This window comes from Lycorma delicatula, chromosome 8 (assembly GCF_047948215.1).
Source record: "Lycorma delicatula isolate Av1 chromosome 8, ASM4794821v1, whole genome shotgun sequence".
Classification (NCBI taxonomy): domain Eukaryota; kingdom Metazoa; phylum Arthropoda; class Insecta; order Hemiptera; family Fulgoridae; genus Lycorma; species Lycorma delicatula.
Genome location: NC_134462.1, coordinates 120,291,745 through 120,303,856, shown reverse-complemented (window position 1 = coordinate 120,303,856; position 12,112 = coordinate 120,291,745). Strand labels below are relative to the sequence as shown.

At 27.5% G+C, this 12,112-nt stretch overlaps 1 protein-coding gene across 1 annotated transcript in view; it reads right to left on the bottom strand.

Moving 5' to 3' along the window:
- Window positions 1-658: 658 nt before the first annotated feature.
- The window catches only part of LOC142328762 (actin nucleation-promoting factor WASL-like), a 61,630-nt gene continuing 50,176 nt past the window's right edge, over window positions 659-12,112 (bottom strand). The window contains exon 11 of the mRNA XM_075372784.1: window positions 659-1,421. The gene's annotated coding sequence lies outside the window, so the exon portion shown is untranslated. The remainder of the gene's footprint in view (window positions 1,422-12,112) is intronic.

The following is a 12,112-nucleotide window of genomic DNA, read 5'->3' as shown; positions in this document are numbered from 1 at the left end:
GGAAATCGAAAGGTGGAAAATTAACGTGATATTAACGACTTTATAACCACATAAAAATTTATCATTAAAAGTACACTTCCTGGACTCACACCTTGATTTCTTCCTGGAAAATCTTGGTGCAATGAATGATGAGCACTGGGAACACTTTCATCAGGAGATTTCAGCTATGGAAAAAAGGTATCAAGGCAAATGGAATCCAAATATGCTGGCCAATTATTGTTGGACCATCAAGAGGGATGCTCCACAGATGAAATATAGCAGAAAATCGTCTTAAGTTGTTGAGTAAATGTACTTGTTAAATATAAAAAATTGTTGCCAATAAATGAAATTCCAAAGATATTTTTAAAACTTTTTTATTTTTTAAAAATTGTGCTGTCCAATCCTCATATTTTTTTTTTTTTTTGTCTTCAGTCATTTGACTGGTTTGATGCAGCTCTCCAAGATTCCCTATCTAGTGCTAGTCGTTTCATTTCAGTATACCCTCTACATCCTACATCCCCAACAATTTGTTTTACATAATCCTCATATATCAAACTTTTAATTTTGAACAGATAAGACTGGACCTCAGTTTACAATATAAAATGAAGAATAATATTTGTTATCTCTAATATCTTTTCAAATAGATATAAATTTCAAGTAAAATCACAGAACCCCAATATATAATAAACTATCTGATACAAACATATGGAGAATAATGGATGAAAAAGACTAAATTATTAAAACTTACTATTAATTTTGGGGGACTATCATTGCAGTTAATTGGTGTTCTGGCTGGCAGCAGGTCCTTATACCACCGTTATCACCATCCATCCCTGTCCTTAGCCTTTCCTTCATCTCCTGGTACTTTCTAATTTTCACTCTGTCTATTTTTATCTATTCTTCTTCCTTGCTTCCTTTCTACTTCTTTTCTACTGAGCCTCCCATTCTAAAATGTTAAAATTCCACTTCCTCTAACCTAACCTAATCAGTTTCCTCTTTCTGACCTGCATAAATGCTTTTTCTTCTTTAATCCGGTTCATTACTTTATCCATCCATCTTACCTTCACCATATCCACATCTCAAAAGCTTCTATCCAGTCCTTCTCCCTCTTCCTTGTCATCCATGCTTCACTTCCATCCAACAAGACACCCTACTACACACAGCACTTGGCTAACCTCTTTCTTAACTCTAAGTTCTGAGTTTTACTACACAGTAATTCAGTCTTCTTACTGAAGGCTTCCTTTGCCATCACTATCCTTCTTTTTATTTCTGTTTGGCTCTTCGAGTCCTTTGTTACTGTACTCTCAAAGTAACTATAATTTTTTAATTCTCTCTATTCTTCCTTCATTTATTCTTGCTGCTAAATCCTCTTTGTTGTTTATTTCCTTTACTTTACTTTTGCTATATTTATTTTCATTCCATCCTGCCAGGCTGTTAACAATCTATAAAATATAAGAAGTAAAAATTATTCAAAAATGTCGGCTTGAAGAAGCACATTACAAATATAATATATACTCGTATATTTTTCTATAAAAAATTAAACTTTTTTAATATAATGAATAATTTTTACATAAAGCTTTATCATTACATTTGTTTATAAAAACAACAATAATTAATATTTTTTTTTTTAAATACATAAATTCAGATAATGATAATGCATGTGATTACAGTACACATTACACGTTAATTACAGATTTTACATCTTACAACATATGTTAAATAAGATTTTACATCTAAATAAATGCTAACATATCGTCAATTGCATTTTATACATTTATGCAAGACATTAAACACTAAATTATTGAAAATAAAAAATTAATAATAGAATGTTTATAATTACTCAATTTTACACATCGTGTACACACATATCTTCACTACATATAATTGTATGTTTTCTTGCTTACGTCTTAAGTTTATCTAATAACAATCAAAAAGAGTATCTTTTGAAAGACCTCTTACACTTAGCTGACAGATGATACGCAAACAAGTTTTACAATTAGCAAATGTTGTTTTTTGAATTCCTTTAGACAGAAGTATTGAATTAAAGTAAATAAAAAATTATAATTCCTCATGATAATTTGGCAATCAAAAGAAAATAGTGATGGCGATATGCATAAATTGTCTATGCAAAACACTTTGAAAATACACCAATATTTTTCTTAACTCTTCAAAAGTTAGTTTTTATTTCAATGAGCTCCATAAATGTTATATTGATCGAGTATTAACATAATAATTGTCAATAATTACCACTTTTTAATCAACTGTATAGGTTGTGTCAGTGGTAAATTGGTTTGCTTTAAGTTGGTAATTTTTTGCAAATTTAATATCATGATGTTTTGGTAAGAGATTAAAGTTCAATTTGTTTAATGTAAATAAACCATTAAGTTTTTTTAATAGTTCACTCTTGTTAATGCTGATTGTCTTAAGCAAGAGTTACTGGAAGGACTCATTGATTTTTTTATTGCTCAGACTATAGAAATAAAATCATAGAATAACTGTTACAGACAGCAACATACAGATTATAATCTAACAGATTAAAATCTAATAACGATGGATGGAATCCTTCACTTAATTTTGTTAATTAAATAAGAGCACAAGATGAAATTACACACAAAAATACTCAATAGAGTATTTGTGCTGCTTTTCAATTTATGTCATTAGCATTTAAAGTGACAATTATCACTGCAAACAGCTTAAAATAAAAAAGGAAAATGAATAAATAAAAATTATAAAGATAAAACAAATGTGACAAAAAGAAGATATATAAGAGTAAATGCAACATAATGTAAGTTTTTAGTGCGCGGTTAAAAAATTGTTTAAAAAAATGAGGTACAGAATTTTTTTTAAATTAAAACTTTATTTTGATTCAATCAGTCAGGCTAACTTTAAGCAAATATTAAAAATGAAGAAAATATTTAATATTTTTTTTTTTTATGACTTGATTTTTGTTTTACAAATCCATAGAAAAAGTATTTTCTTCTCATTAAAAGATGTAGGCAAGAATGACAATATGTAGATGACAGCATCAGTGAACAGACTTTTATATTTTTTATTAAAAAAATCAATGAAATCAGACTGTATTGTTTGTTATACAATTGACTGAACATTTAATTATTACTTGATAGTTCATCACTAAGATAAACAAACATAATCCAAAAATTAGCTAATATTTAGAAAGTATAAGTATAAAACATCAGATAAGAGAAATCTAAACAAAATATATGTAAAAACATAATATACATTGCTGATAACAAAGAAATTTTATAAAAGGTTTATATGAAGTGTTAACACTTTATTGTGTATGTTTCACATTGTAACGTGAACAGTTGTGTCCATGTTTCAATGGACAATAGGAAAGTAAAAAAGCGTCAAAGGGTACGGTTTTTAAAATGAGATATGGAAGAATGCTGAAAATTTGACTTGATGAAAATGAAAAGCATTTTAAAAATTGAAGAAAAATTAATCATGCGGTAAAATTACAACAATGTTAAGTATAATAAGATGAATTAATATTATCCACCGTCCTGGTCAAGATAAGAACTACCCTGATCAAACCTGACCTCTCCAGTAGATATCCAATATATAATGGAAAATTAAATTTTTTTTAATGTAAATTAAGAGATTTCTTCTTTTTTGGGCATTACATATTCTATGCCCTGTATTTATAATTGCACTTTTAAAATATTGATAGAAATTTATTATATATCCACATTATTCTTGTAGTTCAAACAAAATTGGTTCAATGAAACCAGAATGTACATATTTCATCAGACATATCTTAGTGACATCTTGCTATGGTTTTACAAAATACAAAACTACATTAATCTGCTGTGATGAATAGAGAAGCATTTTCATCAACACCCCTTATCATTCTTGATACCTCCTTTCCCATTATTGATTCTACAAGTATTGGTCTGACCTTACTATGTTTTCCTTGCTGAGAATGATACTTAATGTCAGTGTATTTTTCAGATATCTGGTAGAAGAGACTGACTGTGGACCGGCAGAGTCAGACAATTTTCTATCTGGTAGCAGCTGCACTGTAAGTCTGATGGTTTATGTTTATATTAGATAAAGCTAGCCCTTCTAAATCCCCCTGTTATATCTACTATGTCTTCGCTTAAAATATTTACCTCCTCAGACAAAAAAATAGATGTTCACATTTTTTTTTTGTTCAAGACAGACTAAATGTAAAAAGAAATAAAATAATATAGTTTTTTTTTTAAAGAAACAATTTTTAATTTAAATACTCAGGAAAAATGGTAGTAAAAAATTTCTCTGTTTAGCAAAGAGGTTGTTTTAAATTTAAAACAACCTTCCTAGGAGGTTTTCTTTTACTTTTATTGTACATTAACAGCTTGTGATACATTTTCATATTATAGACAGGGTGTAATTTATATAAAAAAATTACAATGGAGTAATTTTCACACAAACGTTTTTTTGGCATTTTGAATGTAGGGTTCCCTTCCACATAATAAGAAACTGGTACGTTGAGAAACACAGGGTATTTCAACTCGTAAATGCTTATGTGTAAATGTATATGAACATTCAAAATATTTGGAAATACTCCACTAACAATTCTGAACATTGCACTAATAAATAAAAAGAAAATTGTTCAACTTATTACACTATAGTGAAGGTTCTCTTAAAGTAAATTATTTTAAAAAAATATTAGTTTTGATAGTCCTTATTTAAAACAGTAGAGTCAAGCCCCCATAATATATTGAATATCTCTATATATGATATTCTTTCAGAAACCTTGACTTTTCATTACAAACAGTTTCTGTATAATGGATAAAATTTCTATGCATCGAACAAAAATTTCCACAAAATATATAAGTATAAATTATTGCAGTCAAAGAGTGCTTGTTAATTTTATTCATAAGAAGGAATATAAATGAAAAATGAAAAAACTGTTTCACCGATTCTTACTACAATAGAAATTCACGTTAAGACCGGAACATTATTTATATAAAAGCAATAAACACTTGCTGGTGAGGTCATATGTAATCCTTAGCTTCTGTGTATGAATCTTTTTTCTTTTTTTGGGGGGGAGATTTTGAAATTTAGTTTAGATGTCTTATAGTGAAGATGGCCCCTAAATGAAAATATTTATGGGTGAAAGAGATGTTCAGCTTAATAAAAAAAAAGTAGAAAGGGGAATGAAAAGTAGAGATGTGACAAAAAGTAAGAAATTTTGAAAAGTGTGGTGTCAACAACTTTGATAAATCAAGATATGGTTATTAAAACCTTTGAAAATTTTGGAGGCAATCAAAAACAATTTAAATCCTTAAAATTTGACAAGATTGATGAAGTAGTATTGAAATAGGTAAAAATGATATGGGGATCAAGAACATACCTGTGAGTGGTCTGCTCATTAAGGATAAAACTATTGAATATGCTGCAAATTTGGGAATTTCCATCTTCCAAGTCAGTCTGGATGGCTCGATAAATTCAATAAGTGATACCGCATTCATGAAAAGATACTACTATTGGGTAAAGTGCTCGTGTTTTGCACTGCTATGTTCTCAATGGCAAAACGCATTTCTGAAATCAATTTTAAAAGAATATTTACCCAAAAAACATGCTTCATATGGATGAGACTGGTGTTTTTTTTTAAGTGTTTGCCAATAAAACTATTACTTTCAAAGAAGGTAAATGTTTTGGAGGAAAGCAAACTAAGGGACCAAATCACGGCCCGTGTTGGTGCAAACATGATCGGTAAGGAGAAATTAAAAGTCATTGTGATAGGAAAAAGTTAACATAGAAGTACCATGATAACAAAAAATCATGGACTAGCAAAATTTTTAAGAAGTGTGTAACTAACTTTGATAGACGGATGATCAAATAAAAAAGAAAATTGGGCAATTACCAGCCCATCCTCATTCAGTTGAATGAAAATTGAGCTTATTTTCTACTTGCTAATAAGACTGCTAAATTATATCCCCAAATTAGACCAAAGGGTAATTAAACATTTTAAAGTTTATTGCTGAAAACAGATTTCCAGGCGATTGATCTTTGTGCTTGAAAATGAAGAATCTACAGAAAAATTAGTAAATCTTTGATTATGTATAAGCACATTAGCCAAAGTATGGGAGAATGATGTCCTACCCCTATGATAAAAAATCTGTTTCGTTAAAGTTGGTTCTGTACAAAAAATTTCTGAAAAAAATCGAGAAAAAACTTAAAATTAAGTACAAACAGATACTGAAAATCCTAAAGAAGCATGAAAACAACTTCTTTCATTAGAATAACTAAATGACATTATTGAATTCAAGCAATTTTTACAAGCAGATAAGAACTTAACTGTAGCTGAATAACCCACCAATCAGGATATATTGGACAACTGCTTTGAACAAGATGGACCCAAAGATGATAATGACAACAAACATGAATTAATTGAAAAATCACTTAGAAAACACGTATCGGAAGCATTCCAAACTGTGCAACACAGCTTGAGATTTATTCCTAATGTTCTTAAAGAAATTTTTACATGCAAATGAAAGTTATTTTGAAATAGCTTCTTAAAAAAAATTATGTTTGAAAAGACTGAAAAGACATCAGGGACTACTACTCTGTCCAAAAATAAATAAAAATTTTATTAGTTTTTTGTAGACGTACATACATTTTTTAAATACACTGTAAGCAAATTTGCAAATTACATCATATTTACCAATTTTTAAAAATAAATTTCTTTCACAGTTTTTCTTCAACGGTCTTCTTCAACCCCAAAAAATGAAATATACATAATTGTTTTTAGTAAGAAAATTATGAAAAATTTACAATATGAAATTAATAATTAAAAAAAAAAAAATGTTTTAGTTCCTGATGATGGAATTTTATTTTGTAAGCAGCTTGAATGCATATATAAAAGAATTGTTGGTAAATGGGTTTTTTAATTATTAATTATATAATCATACCAACAAGCCATATTTGATAAAATTATTATAAATTTTACAATATGTATTTATGTATATCAAAATTTCTATACATCATATTCTTTTCCAGGAACCTTCAAGATCAATATATATATATATATATATATATCAACTCTATATATATATATAGAGTTGAACCTCTATATATATATATATATATATATATATATAGAGGTTCAACTGTAATTAAAAAAATAGAAACACTAACAGTAAATAATATACTGTTTTCTTCACAGAGTAAACAAACACTTTTAAAATTTCAGAGGAAGCAAAGGTGATAAAATGAGAGACAGATTAATAAAATGATAAACAATTTTGCTCTTACTGCAGCAAATAACTTTATACAGTTAAATTTTCAGTCAACAGTAGTTTATAAGTGTTAAAAAGAGGAGCAAATGAATAAACATTCTGATTATTATCATAATATTTTTTTAATATAATACGGCTACTGTGTTCTGGGAATGGAATGGAGTTCTCTTGGTGGAATTCATGGAACGTGGCATGACCATCACTGCAGCTTCATACTGCATGACTCTTCAACGTCTACGAAGGGCAATTCAGAATAAGCAGAGAGGAATGTTGTCAATGTTCGCCCGCACACTGCAGCTGTAACAAAGAAGCTCCTGCAGCGTTTTCATTGGGAAGTGTTTGATCATCCACAATACAGCCCGGACTTGGCTCCATCCGATTTTCACCTCTTTGCTCACATGAAACGCCGGCTAGGAGGACAACATTTTGGCACAGACATCGAGCTACAGACCGGCATAGAAACATGGCTGAAAACACAGGTGTCTTCGTTCTATGACAAGGGTATTGGAAAGTTGGTACCACGCTATGACAAATGTGTAAATGAGAGTGGCGACTAAGTAGAGAAATAGCGTAACTATGTAAGTACTTGCTACAAATAAAAAATTTTTTATTCTCACTGTGGTTTTAATTTTGTGACCGATTGGACCTTGAAAAAAAAATAACCCTCGTATATTACGTAAGATGTAGACAGCAAATTAATAGTGATGCAATTTTTGTTTTTATTTCAAGTCATTTTAATTTTTTTTTTTAAGCTTTTTTTTAAGCTTTGTTTCTTCAATGTTTTTAACTTATATTTAAAATTTCCCTTATTATCTACAACAATAAAAATACAAGTTTTCTCTCCTTTTGATATGGGAATGAGTTGATGTTTGGTATTCTAGATTAATTAATAGAGCATTAATAAATATATAAAAATGAACATATCCCTTCTTAAAAACACTTTTACACCATGTCTATTTTAATATTTTATTTCATTTAAACTAAGAAGGAATAACAACAATATGTAGAGAGTATCCAAATAAGCATAAATTCGTTTTATAATACTGAAAAGTAAATCAAACATAAAAAAAAAACATAAACAGCAGTTAGTGCTTTTATATACAACAGACTTATTTCATATTACATGAACACAGATAAGCAGGCCTATTGTATTTTAAAAAAACACTAAAGTATAATAAAAGAAAATAACAGCTAATTTGTTTGGTTACATTGCTAAAATGAAATTATGACAAGTAAACAATAGTTCTGATGCACGCAAGTTAAATATGAATGAAACACAATTTACGTACCGACAAATAACTGAAAAATTCATTATATACTTTCTTGTTTCTTCTTCATGTTGTAATTCTGGATAGGTTTCCAACATTAAGGCTAATGAATCCATCCAGAAAATGTGATATCCAATAAAAAAGGATTATAATACGATCATGCTCACACTCTGTATCTAAATTTTAAGTTTAAAAACTAATCAATTACTTTAAAAAAACTCCATTAAGTAAAAAGTCATTTTGAAACAATGTTGGTGGTGTGTGCTCCAGCCACATTAATTAAAATGTGAGCTTTGATGGCAACAAATGTGGTTTATCTGTGACCTGTTGCTTTTGATAATAATAAATACAACTTAGAAATCAATTATACATTTTTTTTTTACACTTGGTTTATGAAAGATATTATTCTGTATAGTGTAGTTAATAAATTTTCCTAAGTAAAACAATACGATGCTATATAATATTCAAAGTAATTCACTGGCTAAGAAATAATCAACATGCACAATTTACAAGTGTTAAAATCAAAACAAATCTTTAAATTTAATAACCGTGTACTATTAAAATGAAATTACACAATTACTGCAGTAAATTACAAAATTTCCACTATAAATTACATAAACCTTTTTAGTGGAACTTTCATTTATGTTTTTGATTTACATTATACAGAATAACTATCATTCAAACATAGTCAATAATGCAAATAATTTTTGAAGTAAGTTTGTTAAGAAAAATATATTAGAAAACATAACTATTTTATAATTACAGGCAATATACAGAAACTTTTTTTTTAATTATACAGTTAAATGGGAAAATAACATAAATAATTACATTACTTGTAATTAATGTAAGAGGTCTGGACACAAAGTACCTGATCATATTTTTTTCTAGTTTTTCAGCGTAACTGAAAAGGTAGAGCTTTAGAACAGTGTATAGATAACCTAGCTGCAATCATAATATGATTGCAACAAGGTAATTTTCCCAGCCTTGTCGATTACGTCAACTGCTGCTCTTGAATTTTCATAAATAATCATGTTTAACAGTTTCTCCACATTTTATTATTATTATTATTATTATTTAGTTTTATGTATCATAATTACATTTGTATCAAAAATATAATTTTATTTCATCGTTCTATCGTTTTATTAATATTTATCATGAGATCAATAACAAAATGATAAAGACAACACTACTAGTAATTTCTACAATACTGCTGTTAATAATAAAACACTAATGTATTAAGTTTTGTCAAAAACTTACCGATACACAAATTGAAGCATTTATCAAACACGTAATGATGATAAATACAATTAATTTAATCATGAAAATCAGAAGATTTGAACATGAACATTTTACTGGATGTAAAATCCAAAACCAATTTATCTCTTACTTGAGGAAATAAACTGCAAAAACAACAGAAAGGATATGCTGGATTGAGACAACTAACAGACTACCTAACCTCTTCAAGACTAAAATAACTGGTGATGAGAGCTGCACAAAGGTATGATAAAGAAACCATAGCTGTGATTATAATGAAAAATGTTTAAACTTCCCAAGGAAAAAGTGTACAAGTTTCTAACAGGGTTTTTTACTATCACAGAATAGCATAAATACATTTTGGTCGGCCCAACGATGATAAACATTTTCATCAAAAAATCTTTTTCCATCTTTATGATTGATACAATTATCAATGTAAAAAGCCATATCTGTAAAGATTATGCTACTGGAAACTCTATATGATAGTAATAATATCATTTGTTCCTCGGTCTGGATTACCCTGGTTCACAGAGTTCTTTATTCACAAAATATGGATTCTGTCTATTCCTCAAGCTAAAAATACCATTTAAAGAGTTGCAATTTAAGTGGCTGAAGTATGAAGAAATACAGTAATAAACTGAATACTGCTCCAAAAAAAATTTGCAGAAATTTTTTAAAATTATAGGAAAAATGGTGGACTAAGTTTAACAATTTAGGGCGATTACATTTACAATCATACGAGATATATATTTAATAGATATATATATATTTAACAGATATATATATATTTCTGTTTTAATGCTCTAAGATTAGATACTTTTGAACAGACCTTCTACAAATTTAACTGACAATGACTCATAAATAATTATTATATAAATAAAAATAAAATACAATCCAAAAAACAAAAAAATAAAGATTTATTATTTAAAATAGCCTTAAAAAAATCAATTATTTAATTTTTTTAAACAATTAAATTAATTGTTTTAAATAAATTTAATTTTTATATATACTCCATACCTCTAAAATTTAGACGACCTGATAAACTTTGTTGTGGGTTAATTCACAGATAGCAAGCAGGTTTATAATATTTTAAAGAAATATTTGTCAATCAGAATAGAAAAAAAACCACTGCAAAATAATAATGGAAATAAATTTAAAAAATTAAATGGAGAAAAGAAATTTATTTATACAGACAAAATTCTTAATTGACTTCACCAATAGATTTTTTATCTAATTTTTCAGCTAAAATATTACTTATTTTAATAAAGATAAGACTTCATTAAAATTAATTTTTTGTGAAAGATTCTTTTATATATATATATATTAATGAAGTCTAAATTGATTTATCTATGTAAGCTTATCTTTGGTATATAGTTACAATTTCATTGAAAATACTGCTTAGTATAAATACATAAATGTTATGTTAATGCATAAAATCTGTTTCTTATTTATTCATTCTTTCAAGTAACTACCTACCCTTTAATTATCTTTAAAATTTATCTTTGCCCAAGGCTGACCAAGGGTCACACTGAAAACCTTCCATATTAAAAGCCAAGAGTAGAACATAAAGATATCCTCAAATTATAAAGATTTACAAAATGTTTTTAGACATATTGTTATCGTTAAGGTAATACAGAGGTTATTTCATATTTTGATGCAAATTATTAAATATTTTGTAAAATAATACTACTAATCCTTTAAATAACACAACTATACACTTTAACGGTAAACATGTAGTTACAAATACATCATAAAATACTACCAAGGAAATTAAAATACATACTACAACCATCCACATCCACCACAATTAATAAATTGACAAATTTTTTTCCATATAACTAGAATATTATTATAACATTATATTATTATATTATAATAAATATATTTATAATTATTGATAAGATTTTCTTTTAGTAATTATTTAATAAATAAATATGTATTTGTCAATCCAACAAATCAAATTTTCTTTTAAACTGTTCAAAATTTTAGGAAGTTATAAGTATTGATGAGATTAAAAGAAAGTGCAATTCAATAATGATGTGTGTGAGAAAACATGCGAAAAAAAAGTAACCATATAAAACTCTCAAACAGAAGATATTTCAACCGAGAAGATTGCTCTGTTTATATGTAGCTTATAATGAAATGTATAAAGCAGTCATGGAAATCAATGGCTGAACATACAAAAGAAAAAACATGCAATTAAGAAATTCTTTTACATATGGGTTACTGAAACACATTTATTTTTTATTATATACTGCGGAATCCTTATAGTATAAGCATTATTGTTATTAATGTACTATGAATCTAAAATTATTTTATTCATGGATTATAACTTAAAGTTAAACATTACTATTATCTTATTAA